This window comes from Carlito syrichta, unplaced genomic scaffold, assembly GCF_000164805.1.
Source record: "Carlito syrichta isolate Samal-C Ts95f unplaced genomic scaffold, Tarsius_syrichta-2.0.1 Scaffold314032, whole genome shotgun sequence".
Classification (NCBI taxonomy): Eukaryota; Metazoa; Chordata; class Mammalia; order Primates; family Tarsiidae; genus Carlito; species Carlito syrichta.
This window is the reverse complement of record NW_007258128.1, coordinates 274,747-295,569: the sequence shown is the minus strand read 5'-3', so window position 1 is coordinate 295,569 and position 20,823 is coordinate 274,747. Positions and strand designations below refer to the sequence as shown.

At 39.4% G+C, this 20,823-nt stretch overlaps 1 protein-coding gene across 3 annotated transcripts in view; it reads left to right on the top strand.

Annotated features, from left to right (window-relative positions):
- SIPA1L1 (signal induced proliferation associated 1 like 1) overlaps positions 1 to 20,823 on the top strand; it is a 224,061-nt gene that overhangs the window by 124,120 nt on the left and 79,118 nt on the right. The window lies entirely within an intron of this gene.

Sequence of the window (20,823 nt, the reverse complement as noted above, 5' to 3'; positions counted from 1 at the left end):
TAGTATTTTCTAAATTATTTAAAAATTCCAATTTTATTATAATGAATGGGAGTCCAAAAGATCAGTTACTGAGAATAATAGATCAGTAGTTAGATGTCCCTTTTCTAATCTTTACAATTTCTATTCATTTTGCTTTTTTAATGCACAGCTAATATCTATTCCATGTATATATTTAGAGAATGCTGTGGTGTCCATGTTTATTACATGAGCATTTGAAGTACTTTGAATGCTTCAAAAAGACTACTGATGCCTAAACTTAACTATTTTGGGGGTTGTTTTTCAGTAACTTCTCCGAACATTCTAACAAATAGTAGAAAAATGATGATTAGGTTTAACTTGATTCACTCAGTCATTTCTTTACTATACTTATCAAGGAAAATAAAAACATACGGACATTGATGATATAGTCATATACTGAACATTTGAGATTTACCTTGAAACATAAGATAAAGGAGAGTGTTATTGCAATGTTCTCTTGTTTTAATCATGTTAAATTAAAAACTGGGATGCCCTGGTTGTAGATGTGCTGTGGGATTTCTGGCACATTTTTGCCCTCTGTTAGTGCCTACCAAATGCTGCTCCACAGATGGTGCTGATCTGTGATGAGCGCTTGATGGTCTCCTCCACACAGGAAAGATCAGAATGCTTTGTTGAGTTGGACTTAAAGTTAAATTTATTTAATTCACAAAGCTGGCAATTATTCTGAAATTATGGTCTTTCTATTCTTGGCAGTATTAAAATATCCCTTCATAAATTATTAATGATAATATATGACAGTTGTTTTTCTTAATGTCTTTCCTAGGCTAAATTAAAATTCAATAATCAGAGTCACTCTCTTCCATTTTACTTTGGAAATGGGTGCCTCACACACATTATCCCTTTTAATCGAGGTGTCTGTCAGGTAGCAGTATTCGCCGGGCTGTGGAGTCCAGAAGCTCATCACGTGCTTCTCTGTGCGAGCACCTCACGCTGTGGCCGGCAGCACCAGCTCTTGCCTCTGTCTTTTCTGTCTCCAGATGTCGTGTTCCCAGCCAGGGCTGTGCTGACAGAGAGCAGGCAACAGGCAGACTTAAGCTTTCAGTACAGGGAGTAATTTTTTGGTAGGAACTCTCATTAATGCCTTGGACTTATTTTGAGAAACTGAATATTTTGGTGCCTTTACAAAAAAAGATTTTAAAAAAGAAAATGCTTATAAGTGCAGTGGATTACGCATGTGAATCATTGCAAAGCATTTTTAGTTTCCATCTGTGTCGTCATATTTTTAAATTTTCAGCTTTGTATATATTTGTATATAAAGATATTCACAGTGTGATACCAGGAAACCGGACTCACTAAAAGGAGCTTTAAATCTCCATTTAGATTTTATTTAGATGATTCCTTTAATATCTTTTCTATTCTTGTTAAATGACTTACATAATTATGTTTGGAAAAGGGAAACACAATTTGTTTGCTGTATTGTGGCATTTTGCCTTTCAAATCTTTCGTGCTTTCATTCCTTATTTTACCACTAAAATGAACAGAAGAACAAATTAAAATTTTATCTGTAAAATACAAAAGAAGCTGTTACACAAAAATCTAATATTTATTTTTTCATTTGACTTGACAACAGTATGCATGTGGGAGCTAAAGTAAGCATTTTAGTTTCTGAAGAAATTTATTTTAAAAAATGAATTTATGCTTTGTAGCATGTCCCAGCTTTTACTTTCTCTGTCCTGATGTCTTTCTGGGACTTCACTATTTGTTGATGTCCATTTTCATTGTTAAATAAAACAGCAATGAGAAGACAAAACTAACCTGTCAGTATTTTCACACTAGTAAGAATTTAGAGCAGTTGGTGCTTCAGAATATTTGTATCAACTCTGAATTTAGTTACTTATCATATGCTTTGATCTTCACTTACCATATTAGGTAAGTGGGAGCATCTCTCATGATAAAACAAATTAGAGAAATACATTTCTCATCATAACTGTGTTCTGATCACTTCAGTGGTATCATCCAGTTTAATCCTCACAGCAACTCTGTGTGGTAGGTCCAATTATTGGCCTGTTTTCAGTTGAGGGGCTTTGAGGCTCATAGAAACTCCAGTACCACTTTTCTTTCCTCTCATTCTTTAGTAGTCCTCAACACTGGATACAAATTTGTATGATACTGTTGTTTATTTCTAAGATTTGTAAATTTCTTATATTTTTGCATATCTTGAATTTTTTTTTTTTTTTTTTTTTTTGAGTTGGAGTCTCACTCTGTCACCCATGCCGGAGTGCAGTGGCACGCTCACAGTCACCCCAGTGTGAACCTACTGGGCGCTGGCGATCCTTCCACTTCAGCCTTCCAAGTAGCCAGAACTATAGGCATGCACTACCATGCCTGGCTAGTTTTTTGATTTATTGTAGAGTTGAGGTCTCACCATTTGCCCAGGGTGGTCTCAAGCTCACAGGCTCAGGCAGTCCTCTCACCTTGGCCTCCCAAAGTACTGGGATCACACACTTGAGCCTCCACACTGGCTCTTGAGTTATTTTTGATCTTTAAAACTATCCTTTGAAGTTTTCATAGTGTCATCAAATCAACTTTTTAATAAGGGAAATTCAGTTACTTTTAAATTTGCCATATTAGAGCCATTTTTCTTCAAAATTCATTTTAAAAACACCTATATCTCATCAACTGTGCAAGGGAAATGAAAGATTATGATGCCAAGCCCTGTTTTAAGGAACTCCCACATGAAAAGCACTTTGTACAATGCTGGGCACCTAGTGAGCATTTAAGAAACATGAGCTCTTGCTGATAAGATGGTAACTTGTTGGTGGCCCTGTATGTGTGTGAGCTTGTTACGTTCATAAGCTCATGTAATCCTTATTAAACATTGCTGGAGGGCTTCTGTCATAGCTGATGTGTTGTGCTCACCCTCACAGGTAAGCGTGACTGTTTCAGATCCATCATGCTTTTTGAGTTAGACTCTTTACAGATTGTCAAATAAAATAGAGAATAAACAGGCAAGTAAGCCACAGTCCTTATCCATGAAGGAGACGAGGTCATCAGTTTCAGTAGTGGCTGTTAGGTTTATGTAAGGGGTGTGAAAAGAGAATTGCAAACAAAGGGCCATGAGCCAGTGGGGATATGTCTCAAGTGGTTCATGGGATCAGGATGGATGGGCCTTGAGGGGAAGAGAATTTCATCAGCCAGAGGGTAAGCAATAGGGTGGTCCAGACACAGCACCATAAGAAAGTACACAGGAGACACAGGTGCACTGTGTGTTCATGGGCGGTGAGCAAGCGGCTAAACAAGGGTGCAAAGGTACAGGGAGGGAGCCATGCAGATTGATTGTGTTCATCGAGCAGTGACAAAGCCAGGAGCTGTGTGAAGGAGTTTACATGAATTCTTAGAATTAATCCTCAGAAGGCTTTGATGCAGATCATAGTATTGTTCCTGCTATAGACAAGAGCACTGAGGCACAAAGAGGCTGATGACAATTAGGATCTGTGCAGCCTGGCACTCATACTCCAGAGCCTGCATCCTTAACCATGATGCACCCTCCTCTCCCTCCCCATAAGCAGGAGGAGAAGCCAGGAAGATGGCACCAAGCTCCATAGTTGCTGATTTCCATGCCTTCAATCAGCATAGTATGTTAAACCCAGATGGAACTTGAGTGGAGCTGGTTTATAAGTATTTAAAGATGTTGCCAGTTTGCAGTAGGGAAAACTAGTAGTCCTGTTTTCATTAGGAAATGTCAGATTTCACATCCGTGGGAATGATTTTACCTGAATGAGGAGCTCCACTGATTTTTAGATGCTTATTAAAAATGAAGTAAAATGAAAATGTGTAATTATTGGGTTCTCAGTTTTTTTAAGTTACCCCTCAGGTCATTGAAGTTAGAGTAAGGGGAGGGGGAAAGTGATCCTGTTAAATCTGGGTCTGCAGTATATATAATACGAATGGATGTAAGAAAATATGCAGTGTGTATGTGGTCATGTGTAGCACTGACCCTCAGACTTTGGTCATGAATGACATTCTCTGCTGACAGAGCCTAGCTAGTCATTGCCATGTTACATTATTTTACTCTGAGGATAAGTGAGTTTGACTATCCACTTTGTCTTGGATTCAGGCAGCTAGTTTTGAAAAATGACCCACAGGGGAAATACTTTTTCCAAAATTGATCTTCTGTAGATGAAGCTTTGGCAGAACAATTGCCGTTCCTAGAATTTTAATCTTCTCTTAGGCAATGATATTAGTTAATGCATGTTTGGAATTCAGTGGCTACCTAATGGATTCCAGACAACTCACAGACATATACATGCATTCTCAGGAAGGACACTTGTGATGTGGCAGCCATCAGGTAGGGGGAGGAGGCAGGGCATCTGGAGCTTTGTACTGTCCACAAATAGAAATTACTCTGCGCTGGTCCATCCTTGTTCTTTTACTGACTGAGGCCAGATTGGTCAACAGGGTGGATCCTTTCCAGTGAGGAGATTCTGTGATTAGTGAGACTGATAGCAATACCATTTGGAAAACAGAGTGTGCTGGTTTTGAGTTGCTGTAAAGGAATGTCTGAGGCTGGGTAATTTGTAAAGAAAAGAGATTTATTTGGCTCACAGTTCTTCAGACTTTATAAGCAGCATGGCGCCAGGATCTGCTCCTGGTGAGGCTTCAGGAAGCTTCCAATCATGGTGTAAGGTGACGGGGGAGCAGGCTTGTCACCTAGTGAGAGACTGAGTGAGAGGAGGAGGAGTTGCCGGGCTCTTTTAAACAACCAGCTCTTAAGTGAATGAATAGAGCAAGAATCATTCATGACCATGGGGATGGGATAGTCCCAGACCATTCATGAGGGACTCTACCCTGTGACCCAGTCACCTCCACCAGTCCCACCTCCAACACTGGGGACCACACTTCAGCATGCGATTTGGAGGAATGACATCCAACCTGTACCACAGAGTAACTGATGGCAGATGTTTCAGTCTTCTTGATTTTGAATTGTGACTTGTATTTTAAATTCAGCTTTAAAGTAAAAGTTGGGCTAATTATTTTCTATAGGCCATATCTTAAGTAGGTAATAACTTCAGATAATCCAGAGATCAAAGTAACATTATGTTCACATTGAGGGGTCCCTTTTCCACCCTATTCCTATTCCCTTCCTTCCTCCTCCCTCATAATTACCACGTTATTAGTTTCCTGTGTGTTCCTTTGCTTTCTTATACAGATACCACCACACATGCATATGCAGTTCTTATACGAAATATAGCATGCTGTTGATACTTGCTTCTTCTCTCAGTACCATATTTTGGAGAGCTCTCTATGTCACTCTGCAGAAAAGAGCTCCCATTGTTTTTACTGCTGCATATATGCAGTACCATTGTTCATTTAATCAGTTTCTCTATTTTGTGTTGATTTTCATCTTCTGTTATAAACAGTGCTGCAGTAAAGAGTTGTTTTCCTATATAATAGAAATTCATCTCAATGCCAAAATAAATCAGGTGCATTTATTATCAACTAAAGATCAATTTTCATATTATCAATCCAATATGAAGCCTTTTAGATAAAATTGTGTGAGTAGAAAATTTATATTATATCAAAGGTAAAAAATAGATTAGAAGATGGTCTCTGTACTTATATATAAATAGTTTTGAAAGCATCTCTGTCAGATTTTTTTTTAATATAGTTTTTCTACCCAGCATCCATGTGACATTTTTTTTTTAAGCATTTGGATTTTTCTTAGTAATTTCCGGTGAGGATACATCTCTAGCATTTTTGCTCTCAAGACTGAATTCTTCCAGTTTCTTTATGATTCTTTTTGGAGGACAATATAGGGATTTCTCTTTGGGAAGTGGTTAAGAGAATAATGTGTAAGAAAAACAAACCACAGTAAATGCTGTCCATGTGACATGAGAACTTTGTTTTTAAACAACAAGGTCTTCACCTCCAGCCTAGACCAAGGAGCATGCTGCAGGCCAGCCCACACCTGAGAATAACTGAAAATACTGGACAAAATGTTTTAAGCCAAGTCTGGACTTTGGATTCTGGAAAGCTGGAGCTGACATAATTCTCCCTAGTCTACCTGCTTAGTATAGCAACCACCCTGGACACTGTGTACAAAGAAAACAGAAAGTGAATCTGAATGGTGCAGAGAAACTGCAAACTAGCTAGGGCCTGTAATCTGAGGGATGGCACAGCTGTGAGCTCCCTGGGTTTTCTTTTAACTCCTGTCTCCCAGTCTTGGGCTGAAGAAGCCGGCAACTTGGAAATGCCAATAGGCACAGACAAAAAACGTCTATTCTTCTTAACCAAAGGACCAAAAAAGGAGACAACCTTAGAAAGACAGGAAACTTTAAAACAAGAACTTCTCTACTCCAGCTGAACACTACAAATCAAAAACCGGCCACAGCTTTCCCTCCTTCCCCACCCTTGCAGAGGTCTTACTGGAGAAGGCCAAGTGGGGGCTGGGATGCCCCTGAGCAGTGGTCATGAGGTGCCCTCCACTCCCCACTGGGTGGTGTCGGAGGAAGCCCAATGGAGAGGCCATGACCTTTGGCACACCCAGCAATAACAAGATCTCCTCACCAGAACCATAGGAGAACAGGAATTATGCATTCCTCTCCCTCCCAACCAGGATGGTATCAACAGAGGCCTGGTAGGGGGTTGGAACTCCCACCCCTGCCTAGCAGTGAAAAGCTCCCCCCCTCGTTCTTTAGGTGTCATGGAGACTAAGGAGAGAACCTGACTTCCAGCCCCACCTAGCAGTGTCCCTTAGCCCATACCAATATGCTAATAAATGAGGCCTGTTAAATACGAGGATGTAAGTAAGACTGAGAGTCTCATAATTTAGTAGCCAAAATATCCAGAATTGAATTTAAAATCACTACTTATACCAACAACAAGGAAAATCTTATACCAACAACTTGAGAAAAAACTCAATCAACACATGCCAGCATTAAAATGATGCAGATATTAGAAATATCTAACAATGATTTTATAACAGCCATTATTAAATGCTTTTCAATGAGCAATTATAACCATGATTTTTTTTTTTGAGTTGGAGTCTCACTCGGTCGCCCAGACTGGAGTGTAGTGGCCGCTCCCAGCCACCGCAGCCTCGCCTGCTAGGCTCCGGCGATCCTTCCGCCTCAGCCTTCCCAGTAGCTGGAATTACAGGCATGCGCTACCACGCCCGGCTGATTTTTTGATTTATTGTAGAGATGAGGTCTCGCTGCCCAGGCGGGTCTCGAACCAGCGGGCTCAGGCAATCCACTCACTCAGCCTCCCAAAGGCATAGGATTACAGGCCGAGCCATCGAGCCCGGCTTAACCATGATTTTTTAAAATAAAAAAAATAGAAAGTCTTAGCAGAGAAATAGAAGATGTCAGTAAGGAACAAAGGCAAATGTTAGAACTGAAAAATACAATAACCAAAATAAAAAAGTTATCAGATAGGCTCAGCAACAAAATGGAAGGGACAGAAGAATGAATCGGTGAACTTGAAGACATAACAACAGAAATCACCAAATCTGAGCAACAAAGAATGGACTGGGGAAAGAAATTAATAGAGCCTCAAGATTTATGAGATTATAACAAAATATTTTAAACTGTTTCATCAGCTTTTTTTCTTAAGAAATGATAGATTTAGTTTTATAATAACAAAATCTACAACAGACTATTTTCCTTGAATTGCCATTCTGATCTTATGTCTTGAATCACTTGATAATGAGTGACTCTAGTTCTTTAAATATCAAAACTTTCCACTCAGCCAGCTCATTAGAACAGGAAGGTGAACTTAAGTGGAATTAAAACATCAGTCTCAGCTTCTGACCTTCAAGGAGAAGCAGCAGGTGAAATACAGAAGAGAGTTCCTGACCACCTTGGGTGTTTCTCACCTGTGCTAGAGTGCCCCATGATCCAATCTTGAGTGGACTTGAGAGTCTAAGATTCGGGATTTTCTTCAGATTCATTCTGGAAAGACCTAAATTTGCAGTTCTGTTACTTGCTAGGAAAGGAGAAAGAGAACGGGCCTTGAGAAAATATTCAAAAAAATATTGGATAAAAACTTCCCAGATTTGGCAGAAGACATAAACCTGAACATTCAAGAAGCTGTGCAAACTCAAAACAGTATGAACCCAAAGAAGCCCACAGAAAGACACATCATAGTCACGTTTCTAAACACTAAATATAAAATATTTTGAAAGAAGCAAAAGAGAAATGATACCTTACCCATAAGGAAAAAAATAATTTGAATCACAAATCTTTTAATCAGAAACCATGGAGGAGGGCAGCATTTTGAGAGGTTGAGGCAAGAAGATTGTCGGAGCCCAAGAGTTCAAAACTAGCCTGGGCAACTTGGCAAGGCCTTGTCTCTACAGTAAACCAAAAAGTTAGCTAGATGTGATGGCACGTGCCTACTGTTCCAGCTACTTGGAAGACTGAGGTGGAAGGATCACCTGAGCCCAGCAGGTCAAGGCTGCAGTACCTGTGACCATGCCACTGCACTTCAGCCTGGGCAATAGAGTGAGACTCCAACTCAAAAAAAAAAAAAGACAATCAGAAGGAAGTAGCATGACTGGAAGAAAATATCTGTCAACTAAAAATTCCATGTTTAGGGAAAATATCCTTTAGGAATGAAATTGAGACAAATTCAGATGAAGGAAAACTAAAAGAATCAGTTGCCAGTAAACCTATCCTTAAAAAGTGGCTTAAAAGAAATTTGCTAAACATAAAGAAAATGATAAAAGAAGGGATCTTGGACCTTCAGAGAGAAGGAAAGAATAAAAATATGGGTGAATGCTTCTGTTACTGAGTTTCTTAAATTATTTTGACATTCCAAGCAAAAATTATAGCAATGTCTAATGTATCTGTCAAAAGTATTTATAGGAATTTCTTAAGATACAAATGGACAGCAAAGAGAATGAAGGGAGGTGAAGTTTCTACACTTCAGTTGTTAAAATGTTGATACCCATAGACAATGATCAAATAAATAAAGATATAAATAGTAATATTTAGACTTATTACTAAAAAGTTATACCAGCAATCACATTCAAAAGTGTAGATATAGCAAAAGGAATTCTAAAAAGTGCTCCAGTAATTATCAAAAGAATAGAAAAAAGAAAATAAATGGAAAACAGAAAAAAACAAATGCAGACCGGCAGACTTAAGCTTTAATGCAGCAGTTATTTCCTTAAATGCAAAAATAGTCTAAATATACCAAGTGGGGGAAAGAGATTGATTAAATTCAAAAAAGCATTACCCAGTTATACAGACTATAGACTCTTTTGAAACATGATGTAAATGGGTGGAAAGTGTAAGAATGGAAAAAGATACACCATATAAGCCTCAAAAGGAAAGCTGTAGTGATTTAGTAGCAACAAATAAAGCAGACTTCAGAGCAGAGAGTATTACCAGGGACTGAAAGAATCAGAAAGATACAATGATGAAAAGGTCAGTCCTCCATCTGATATAGCAACCCTAAATATGTATGCTCCAAGTAATGTAAATAGGAAGAAAAAAACCTGACAAAACCGAAAGGATACTAGACAAATACATAATTACAGTTGGTGATTTTAACACCCCTTTCCCAACAATTGATAGGACAACTAGACCAAAAATTGGCAAGGATGTAGAATTTTACAATACCATCAACTCTTAGTATCTAGTTTATCTAAAACACTCCACTTACAACAGCAGAATGCATGTTCCTTTCAAGTGCACAGGGGAAGACAAAGTATATTCTGGTCCATAAAACAAACATCAACAAATTTAAAAGAAAGTCAAAACATACCATCTCAAAAGTTGTTTAAAGCAGGCAGAAACAGGAATTCATAGTACCAAATGCTCCATTAGAAAAGATGAAATATCAAAACAATAATTTAAGCTTATACCTTATATAACCAGAAAAAGAAGATCAAAATACAGAAATCCAGAGCAAGTAAAAAGAAGGAAATTATAAGGAGCAGACATCACTGAAATTGGAAATGGAAAAACGTAGAGAAAATTAATAAAATGAAAAGCTGAATCTTTGAAAAGATTAATAAATTGAAAATCCTGTAGGGAGACTGACAAAAGAGAAACAAAGATGATACAAATCTTGTCAACATGGCAATCCTGTCTTATGCCATGATTTCACTTTTTGCACTCAATCCCAGTCTGAAAATAGGGAAGTACAGTACAATAAAATATTTTGAGAAAGAGAAAGCAACCACATTCACAAAAGTTTTAAATTAGCCAGGCTTGGTAGCACGTGCCTGTAGTTCTAGCTCCTTGGAAGACCGAGGCAGAAGGATCGCCTGAGCCCCACAGGTTGATGCTGGGGTGGCCATGAGCGTGCCACTGCACTCCAGCCTGGGCACAGAGTGAGACTCTGACTCAAAAAAAAAAAGTTTATTGCATCATGTTGTTATAATTGTCCTATTTCACTATTAGTTGTTGTTAAATCTTTTACTGTGCCCAATCTCTAAATTAAACTTTATTATAGGTATGTATAGGAAGAAACATAGTATTATTACTCATATAGGATTTGGTTCCATCCATGGTTTCAGGCATCCACCAGGGGTCTTAACTGTAGTCTCCCACAAATAAGGGGGACTCCTCTATCAGATATGGACTGTGATGTCACTACCAACCCTGCCAATGGCAATGTAAAGGAATACTGTATATGACTGAACACACATGACGGTTTGGATGAAATGGACCAATTCCTCAAGAAAACACTATCACAACTCACCCAATGAAATAGAATATTTGAATACCCTCTGACTATTAAAGAAATGGAATTCATAATTTTAATACTCCAAAAATAAAATCTACCAGGCCAAATGTTTTTCATGGAGAATTCTACAAAACGTTTTGGAAAGGACCATCACCAGTTGTACACAGTTTCTTTCAGAAAATACAAGATCAGGAACACTTCTCACTTTGTGAAGCCCTGATACCAAAGTCAGACACAAGTAGAAAAAAAGAAAACTGCAGGCCATGTCCCTCATGAATGAATATACATGCAAAATTCCTTGAAAAACTATTAGCAAATATAATTTTAAAAATACAGACATAACCTAGTTTATTCTAGAGATGCAAGGCTAATTCAATATTCAATTTAGTTACTGCACCCTACTGTACTAACAGGCTAAAGAAGAAAAACCCATGTGATTATGTTAATTGATGTGAGAAAAGCATTTGACAAAACTCAAACACATTCATGATAAAAAGTAGAATCAGAGAGGAACTGTCTCAACTTGTTAAAGAGCACCTCAAAAAATCACAGTTTCTATCAAACTTAATGGTGAAAGACTGAATGGAAACGAGGGAAGGGTGTGTGTCATTACCACTGCTGTTCAGCATGGTACTAGAAGTTCTAGTCAGTGCAGGAAGGCAAGAAAAGCAAACAAAAGATATGTGGATTCAGGCGAGGAAACAGTAAAACTGTCTGTATTTCAGATGACATGATAGTCTGTGTACGGAACCCCAAGGAATCTCTAAAAACTTCCTGGAACTACAAAGTGTGTTTAGCAGGTTATATGATTCAACATCAACTTACCAAATCTATTATATTTTTTATACTGAATATGTGGGCATTGAAATATACCATTTATAATCTCTCAAAAAAAAAAAAAAACCCAAAACTTGGAGTCAGGCTAAGCAGGAGGATCACATAAGCCTAGGAGTTTGAGACAAGCCTGGGCAACATAGTGAGACCCTGTCCAATTTTTAAAAAAAGAAAAAAGAAAAACCATCTGGGCATACAACTAACAAAACATGACTTAGAGTGTATATTCAGAAAAATGGAAAACACTGATGAAATCAAAACATAAATATATGGAGAGATATGCTCTATTCATGGATCGAGAGGATCAGCATGTTAATGATGTCATTTCTCTCCAAATTGATATAATGTTCACCTTTTTAATTTTTACCAAAATCCCAGCAAGATTTTTTTTGTAGCTATAGACAAAATTATTCTAAGATTTATATGAAAAAGCAAAGACACTGGAATACCTGAATCAGTTTTGAGGAAGAAGAATAAAGTGGGAGGAATTATTCTACCTGATTTTAAGGCATGTAATATTATATTGCTACTGCAATCAAGACTGTATGGGGTTGCTTGCAGGACAGACACATGGATCAGTGGAACAGAATAGGAAAACCACAAAAATATTCAGCTGGTTTTTGTCAAAGGTGTAAAGGCAATTCACTTGAGGAAGGATAGGCTTTTCATACAGTTTTGGGACAACTGGACATTCAAAAACAAAATAATGAACCTTGACTTAAACAGTATGTCTTATGCAAAAATTAATAGAATGGAAATGTAAAACTTAACTTTGGATAAAAACACACAATATCTTACAGTGCTTTTTCCCTTGTATATTTGCTGATAGGTTAGAGGCTTGGGAATTGTATTCAGCATAAAACATCAGACAAAAAGTTAGGAGACAGACCAGAGCTTTCAATGATCAGATCAGATAAGAGTATCCGGTTCACTAGAGAACTCAAAACTGTGAAACAATCATTGAAATTCTAGAACTAAAAAAAAATTAAAACCCAGTATGTATGTGTAAGAACATATTCGACACAGCAAAAGAGAAAATTAATGAAAACAAGTTACCAGAAAAATTTTAACTGAAAATGGAAACAAGAAAAGATGGGAAAATACAGAAAAATGTCTACAAGGCACGTGGACCACAGCAAAAATACATGTATGTGATTGGATTTCCAGAAGGAGGGAAGATGTTTATGGATTATTTGGGAATAAGAGCAGTATTTGAGGAAATACTGGTAAAGAAATTTCAAAACCGATGAAGACATGCTTGAAGACAGAAGCAAAGAGCTGCATTCACTCCAAGGAAGGATAGACAAAGAAAATCAGATGTAGGACCATCATAGTAAGAATGACTAGAAATACAAGAAAAAGAGACATATTTAAAATAGCTGGATGAAAAAATACCTTCAGAGAAGAACAATAAGGCAGACACTAACTGTTAAACATCTGCTGGGCTCTAAAACGTAAAAGGTTGAAGCTAAAGGACACTTCCCAGTACTGAGAGAGTAACTCTCACAGTGACTCTTTTTTTTTTTTTTTGAGTTGGAGTCTCACTCTGTTGCCCAGACTAGAGTGCAGTGGCCACTCCTGGCCACTGCAGCCTTGACCTGCTGGGCTCCGGCGATCCTTCCACCTCAGCCTTCCAAGTAGCTGGTACAGGCATGCGCTACTACGCCCGGCTGATTTTTTGATTTATTATAGAGATGAGGTCTCGCTGCTCAGGCTGGTCTCGAACCCGTGGGCTCAGGCAATCCACTCACCTCAGCCTCCCAAAGGCGCGGGATTACAGGCTGAGCCACCGAGCCCAGCTTCACAGTGACTCTTATCCAACAAAAATATTTCTTAAATGCAGGCAAAACTAATTTATAGTGAAAAAGTTGGGCAGTGTGGCCTGGATACAGGAATGGATGCAGAGGGGGGCCAGAGACCCCCGGGGGATTGGACATGTTTTATATTTTGATTGTAGTAGGTTTGTTGGAACTCCGTTATGTTGTATACCTCAAACAGATGCAGTTTACTGATCAGAAATTTTACACCAATAAAGTTAATAGAAGAGACTGGATTTGACCTTTCATCTGAAACAACTTAAACATTAGACAAAACAATGGAACAAAGATATTTGTGACAGTGACATCAAACCACAAAGACCCCTGGTGCCTGGGAGGTGGGATTGCCAGCCTCAAAGCCCAAGACTGCACCCGCTCCTCCCTGAAGGTTTCCAGGCCTCGGAGCAGGGAGGGATGCCTAGCTGAAGCCCACGAGTCTCCCTGAGTTGAAACTGAGGTGAGTCCACTAAGACCTGAAGGCCAGAGCTCACAGAGAGCAGTAGGGAGGAGAGAGCTGCACAGCCTCCCTCAGTGGGAGGAGTTTCTGCTCCCCCAACCCAGACTGGAAACCTCAGAGTTTCCATGGCACTGGGCAGAGTCTCGGAGTGCTTTTGTCTCAGTAGTGGCAAAATAAGCCTTTCACTGAACACTGCCTAATGGAATTTAAAAAGCAAGAACCATATGTCTTCTTTTGAAAAGTGTCTATTCATATCTTTTGCCCACTTTGTAATGGGGCTGTTTGTTTTTTTCTTTTCAGCACGTTTGAGTTCCTTGTAGATCCTTGATGTTAGGCCTTTGTCAGACATGGAGTTGGCAAATATTTTTTGCTAGTCTGTGGGCTGTCTCCCTGCTCTCTTGATGGTTTCTTTGGCTTTGCAGAAGCTTGTCAGTTTAATGAGGTCCCACTTGTCTATCTTATCTCTTATGGCCTGGGCACTTCGGGTTTTGATCAGGATCACTCTATAAAAAAGATACCTGCACATGTATGTGTATTGCAGCTTTGTTCACAATAGCAAGAACATGGAGCCAACCGTGCTGTCCATCAAAAGAGGACAGGATAAAAAAATGTGGTACATATACATAATGGAATATTACGCAACCATAAAGAAGAACAAAATCATGAACTTCGCAGCAACCTGGATGGAATTAGAGTTTATAATACTGAGTGATCTCTCACAGAAACAGAGCTGAGTATCACATGTTCTCACTCATAAGTGGACCTTGAACAACTACCATAATACTGTAAGAAAAGGATTGACAGTAGCGGGAAACTGTGGGGGTGGGGGCAGGGAGGTGGGATTGACAGTAGTCGTTATCTGCCTGGGGTGGGGGGGCACACCTCATCAACAAGGATACCTGCACAATGAATATTTGTATATCTCACCCTGAATTGTACCCCACAATTTTAAAATAAAAATTAAAAGAGGAAAGAAAAAAAAAAGCAAGAACCGAAAAGATCAGACTATTTCCAAATAATTTAACTGTGTTCCAGAACAAAGCTCAGTAATACTTAGAGGAGTACAACAATCTTCAGCACCCACAAGGGCATATTCATGATGTCTAAAAATCCAACATAATCACAGTGTCTTGATGAATAGTCAATCATTTAATTAAAAATTACAAGCAGGTTCATCTGGCCTATAGTAAGGGGGTGTCAGATAATTAAAATGAACCACAAAAATGACACAGATGTCTTTTCATATGTTCAGGAAGCTGAAGAAAAGATTGAGCATACTAAAAAAAAAAAAAAATCTCAAAAAAAGTTCCAAGTCTAAATTATAGATAACGAAAACTACAATGTCAGCGATGAGCAATACACTGAATAGAATTACCAGCAGATTAGACATTGCAGAAGAGAGGATTAGCAAACTTGATGACAGCAACAGAAACAATTCCAAATTAAATGCAGACAGAAGAATGAAGTAAAATAAAGAAGCAGCCAGGATATGCTGGGAGACTTCACCTGGCCTAGTAAATGTATAACCAGAGTCAGGAAGAGCCTGAAAAAATAGTGAAGGAAATAATAGCTCCAAATTTTCTATATGTGATGCAGACCATAGACTCACAGATGCAGGAGTTCAGTGAGCCCTGAGAAGCACACAGAAGATGACACCAGACATGTCCTAACCACGTTGTTCAGAACTAGTGACAGAGCAGGTCTTCATGTAACCCAAGGGAACATCCTCAAAAGGATCTTCAGAAAAGATGATATCCAAGAAAACAGAGCACATAGGAAGAGGTGCGAGGTGCCTGTTAGTCATCAGAGAAATGCAAATTGAAGCTCAGAGATAACTGGTCTCAGAATCCCTACACCCTTCTAAAAGTTTCTAAGAAACTAAAGAGCTTTTGTTTATTTATATGAAAATCAAAATGGAAATTTAAGAATAGGGAGTTATTAATTCATGTTAAAATTGCAACAGTGAAATGATTACATGTTAATATCAATAACATTTTTGTAAAAAAATTCAAAAATAAAAAAGTATCCAAAGAATAGTATTGTTTGACATTTGTGTAAATCTCTTGAAAGTTGCCTTAACAGAAGGCAGATGTGTGCTCCGTTGGGGCCTATTGCAGTCTGTCCTGCTTGGAGTAGATGAGGGCATGGACTTGGAAAAGGAATGTGTACTTCAGGCCCTTTTAGTCAGTGGTGGCTATTTTTCTTTGCTATGACCCTAAAATTAACAAGTGGTAGTTTCTTAGAGGTTAATAGCAGTGTGGAATCTGAAACTATATGCATGTACTCTGTTAAATTAAGAGTTCATTGACTGGTCCCCTACCCTACCCTGAGGAGGTAAATCTCCTCTTTCTGTCTGTCTCTAATTTATGTTCTAAATAAACTACATTTTCTAATCTAAAAAAAAAAAAAAGGAGTTCTTTTTTTGATGATTTTGTAATTTCATGCCTTGATCATTGGGGAAAACAATGGTTCTTATATACAGTGTTTACTCATTTTACAATAATGAAAATATTCCATTGATCTTATTAGAAAACTCTTTTAAGTATTGGGAAGCTCTCAAAGTCACAGGAGTAGGTACAGGTTTTCCAAAGTTCAAATTTTGCTTTAAAAGTTGAATTTTATTGTTGGCAGGAAATATTGTCTGTTGTTTTTCCTGAACTAACAGGCTCCCTTTTTTAAATTTTCAGGGCGGTGTTTGCCCAAAACACAAACCTCAATAACCATAAGTTTGTCTGTTAATAGGTAGTTATTTCAAACAAAAATAGTGTTTTTATTTTTATTGTTGCTATAACACATTATCCCAACTCAGTGCCTTAAAACAAAACAAATTATTATCTCAAGTTTGTTGGTTAGAAATTCTACACGGTCTCAGTGGGCTAAAGTCACAGTGTCTGCAGGCCTGGTGTTTCTTTCTGGAGGCCGAGGGGTGAGTCTGGGTCCGAGTCTTTTCTGGCCTCTGAAGGTGCCACATTCCGTGCCCATGGCCCCATCCTCCATCTGCAGAGCCAGCAGGTTGCATCCTTCTGACCCTGCCTTCATTGTCATGTGGTTCTGTCACTATCGCTGCCTCTCTTCACTTTTAAGGATCTTGTGTTGTGGGGCCCACCTGATCCTCCAGGATACTCTCTCTCCACCTGCTAAGCAGTCTTAGTGACACCTGAAATTCGAGTTCCTGTTGCCAAGGACTTGACCTTACATACTCACAGCACCCAGGGTGGGATGCAGGTGTCTTTGGTGGGGGTCATTCTGCTGGCCACAATCTCCCAGCTGAGCACATGCTCTTTCTTGTGGTTTCAATGCAACGGCCTTCAGGAGGCAGCACGTGCATGCTGCCTCCTCTGTTCTATCACGTTGAAGATGAAAAGGCACATGCTCAGGTATCTAGATTTAATAAAGGTAATTTTATTGCTTCACAAGGGACATTCTTAGTGAGGTTTTATTGGGGAGGATCAGACTGAGATACCGGCCATTCAACTCACCATCCATGCAATATCAGGGAACAGTGCCACACAACCTCTTAATACTATCATGGAGATGGTTTTGACATCATGCCCACCTCCCTTAGAAGGGCCCAGAGACCCTTAAGAGTTCACAGTGCACCCTTGAGAGCTGTTGTGTGCATTCACATACCTCATGGTAACTTAAGTTTCTAGATGAAATCATACAATGGTATGGGTTTTGTGAGAATGTGAGTTCTTACTGAGTTGTCTCATGGTCTGTGCTATGCCAGCAGCCTTCCTCTGGTCAGGACGCTAGGGACTTCTTAGGAGGGCTCTGAGAGTTTGGTCACTCATATCAGTTTCCATGGCAGTGCACTCTGACTTGATTGCCTATCTTCCCGGGAACATAGAACCGAACACGTCAGGTTAAGTGCTGCTTTTTTGTGTGTTCAGCACTCCACATGACAGGCATAGAATTACAGCAGGCATGGAATTACAGCAGCACTGGTGAATGGCCCAGAGTAGAATCCTAACTGCTACTAAACCCCACCTATTCCCAGGACAGCTTCTGGTATCTTCATTTCTCTATTTGGATCATCATGAAAGTATACATAACCCACACAGATGTGATTATGTATGTCTCCTAAATAAATAAATAAAAATTCATGCTATTTCATATAACTTCCCAACAACCCCAGACTCCTGATCCTGGCCTGAGGTCTGTGGGCATTGCTGCTTCTGTCAGTGTACTCATTACATTTAGACAGCTTGCTCTTCTGGCAGAGATGTGGTTGCTGACTCAGGACTCCGGGTACCTCAGTTCTGAGAATGCCACCTGCCTGTGATTTAATTGGAGGGGAAATCAAGAATGTAGTTATGTTGTCACCAGTGAGAATATAGCAGGTGACATTTGGCACAATTTCAAACCCAGGAGCTGAACATGCTAAGGAATTTCCTCATCCTTTTCAAGAAGCATTTCTTTCACAACTGGCAAAACCAGTTTGTTCTCTTCCAGGGGAGCTCACTTTGTTCTCTTCCAGGGGAGCTCACTGGGGTGTAGGAATCCAATCAAAAGAAGGGGCCTGGAATTTTGCCTGTCAAGTTCTTGGGGGAAATTTTCTTATCTTTTTTCCACAGAGTACTCTTTTGTATATGAATGAATCCCTTTGAATGTTGCACAGTGAAATCTTAGGACTTTATCTAAAAAGTTTTCTTTTTTTTTTTTTGAGTTGGAGTCTCACTCTGTCACTCAGACTGGAGTGCAGTGGTAATGGACACCCGCATATTCAGCATCACCATAATGCTTTCTGCTGGCTAGGGCAGCTTTGGTTTCACATTGTTGCATTTTGGAGGCTGATCTGGGAGGCAAAGTCCCACATGTAACTTAAACCTTCCTTCCTCCAGACATTTTATCTCCATTCTTCCTGGAGGGAGTCAGATGGTAATCAGTCCTAGGGCCTGGCTGTATTAAGGGCTTGTTTGTGATAGACATAGGATAACCACTAGCTTTTCATTTGTGGAGACCTTGCAGGGTACCCAGTGGTTCTGAAGCCAAAATAAGTCTTCCCTGTGGGAGCCTCATCCAGCATTTGCCATGGCCAGGCATCCAGCAGGTTCAGAGTCTGTGGCACGCAGCGCATCCAACCCTGGTTTGGTTTTGTTTTTCTTAAGTGTGGTATACAGAAATGAGCAAAGTCCCAACTGTTAATAATTAAAATGAAGTAGCCATAATGCCATTTTTATGATGTTTTTAATATATTGTACTTCCAGTGTGTCCAGCTCTTGTGAGTTTCATACTTGGAACTTGGCCTACACCCACCCAAGCAGGTGAAACATTCAGTTCTGTGCAGTGACAGACCTCTGGGAGCTCTCCTACATGTCAGTCATTTGAAGGCCATTGAGCTTCCTGTCACCTTGCGGTGCACAGTAAGGCTAGGAGGGCAGAAGGAGGTGTGTTCACTTGCAACGTTGTCTATATTGTCACTGCTCGGTCCTTAATGTAAAATGACAGAGCTGCGTGTGTTTCAGAATTAAGAAGGCTTCAGATTTTAGAAGGGTGATAAAGTGCACGTCCCATATAGTAATATTTCCAGTGGGATCTGGGCACCACCCTACAAGCAAACACACTAAGAGGAATAAATTTAAAGTATTAATGTCAGTGCCATATTAAGTTTTGTTGCCAAATGTGTCTGCTGAAATGTGTGATATGTACCTTTCAGCTTTGAATTGTCAAAGTGATAGGTGTGGAGCTCGGCAGGCCTGGTGGGTCCTGGTGGCTTTTCATGCACCTGATCATGGGACTGCATTTGTGGTCCTGGCCTCTCCCTGCTGGGCCAGTTGCTTTCTCTTCCATTCTCTGACCTTCTCCTCTTATCTGTTAGTTGGGCAGTATTTGTCTTGTAGGCAATTGTGGGGATAAGAAGCTGATGTACGTTAAACACTGAACATAGTGTTTGACATATAGTAGGTGTTGAGTAGATGTTAGCTGTTGCAATTTCACCTCCTCCTTTCCCCCTTTCTTTTATTAGGTGGAGCCTTGCTGATGCAGTGGTTGCAGTGCCACTCTGGAAACAGGATTAAGTGATAAGAATTGCCCTGAAGTCACTAGAGAATTGAGTCTAAGAACTGTTATATGGAAAACTTATCTCTTGTTAAGTGACCAATACCACCTGAAAATTTGTTTGCAAAATGATGACTTTTCAGTGATGAATTAATGTTTAGATTAATGTTATGTAATATCTGAATCTCTGAGATCTTCATTTTGACCACATTTGAGGAAGAATTATTTGCTTCCAGTTGATTTGCCATTATGAAGCCTCTTTTAAAGTTTCACTGCAGGCCCTTATCTTTTTGAAAATTCTTTGAGAGAGAGGTTTCTCTAGGTACAATATTGATGATGCTAGTGCTATAACAAGGATATACCCAAAGTTGATAATTTCATAAATTGGGAAAATGGTGCTGGGAGATGTCTTTTCTGATTTTACAAAAAAGTTGCAAAAGTATAAATGAACTTTTTAGTGCAAAACAATTAACTTTAAGGTGTGTTTTATAAAGTGGAACTCTGCTTCTAAATGTATAAAGGCTTCCCTTTTTTTTTTTTTTGGAGTTGGAGTCTCACTGTCGCCCAGGCTGGAGTACAATGGCACGCTCACAGCCACCGCAGCCTTGACCTACTGATCTCAGACAATCCTTCCACCTCAGCCTTCCAAGTAGCTGGAACTACAGGCGTGCGCCACTATACCTGGCTAATTTTTTTTATTTATTGTGGAGATGTGGTCTCTCCAAGTTACCCAGGCTGGTCTCAAACCCCTGTACTCAAGGCAATCCTCTCACCTCGGCCTCCGAAAGTGCTAGGATTACAGTCTTGAGCCATCATGCCTAGCCTTGGCTTCCCTTTTTAAAGGGGGACACCACAGAAAAAGAATTGCCTTTTGTTATCAAGCTGATTTATGCAGCCTCATTTTGTACTCTGTAATGGATTAACACAAGTTTCCTAAAGTATCAGATGATCTGTTCTAATGAGGTATGATCTTGAAATACAGAAAATTTTGACTTATTTATGGCCTTTTCCCTTAATCTGTGGAGATTGTAGATGTTT